Raw genomic sequence first — 1,114 nt, 5'->3', positions numbered from 1 at the left:
AAGAGCATGAAATCACTACAGGACTCCGAGTATATTTCAGGCTGTCACATGTGTTACGGTAAAATCTGGGTGCGGGGCTACTCTGCCACCCAGCTCGTCGGACTAGGTCCGCGGGTCCCTGCGGAAGAAAATGAGCTCAGCCGGAGACAGGAGCAAACTGGAGAAGATCCAAGTTTATTGCGCAACAGGTTCAAGACGAGATTGAACAGCGAGAAAGGGGTGACATGAACTTTTGAAATTTCCCTCCATGTCCCAGAATACAGTGCAAAATACATCCCAGCTACATCATGAATACATTAAGAAGAGGTTGGGTTACACAGATTACATCATGAATACATTAAGAAGAGGTTGGGTCACACAGGATTAACATATGGAGGAGGGAGGGGGGAATATGCAGAGCTGGAGATATGCGCAGATAAGCACATCCTGAGTACCTGACGAGAAGACAATGGTCCATGTATGCATGGTCTGCCACCTGGCCTTGCCCGGAGGAAAGGCTTGGCAGAGTGATTTGACAGGATTAGGGTCTTGACACCTTGCTTGAGGAATTATGGAGGACAGGAGAGGTGTCATGGAGTCCTAGAGAAATTGAGCAAATTGGCACGTTGATTTTCTATGAATTTTATAGATTTTAGTCCCTTTTGACATTGACAATGGGAAATAAATGGATATATTGTAGCGAAGAAGGAGGTGAAGAAGACATGCCCCCCCCCTTCCGTATCACATGGAAGAGGGAGCATGTTTGTTTTCTCCTGCTCTTGAGGGTAGGACTCGAGGCAAGGCTTCAAGTTACAAGAAAGGAGATTCCAACCAAACATCAAGAAAAGATTTCCAACAGTAAGAGCTGTTGGACATTGGAACAGTCTCCCTCTGGAGGTTGTGATCTCTCCTTCCTTGGAGGTTCTTAAGCAGAGGTTGGATAGCCGTCTGTCCTGGATGCTTTAGCTGAGATTCCTGCATTGCAGGGGTTGGACTAGATGACCCTTGGATTCCTTCCAACCCCATGATTCTATAATCCAGGCAGATCTATCTCCTTGCTCCTTTCAGTTTGTAGTGGCTCTCTACAAACAGCCAACAGTTAAAATAAACCACCAAGCTGGGTTGTGAACCACAT

Source organism: Podarcis bocagei (genome assembly GCF_964188305.1).
Source record: "Podarcis bocagei genome assembly, chromosome: 1".
Lineage (NCBI taxonomy): Eukaryota > Metazoa > Chordata > Lepidosauria > Squamata > Lacertidae > Podarcis > Podarcis bocagei.
The sequence above is the reverse complement of the archived record's forward strand: the minus strand, read 5'-3'. Positions refer to the sequence as shown.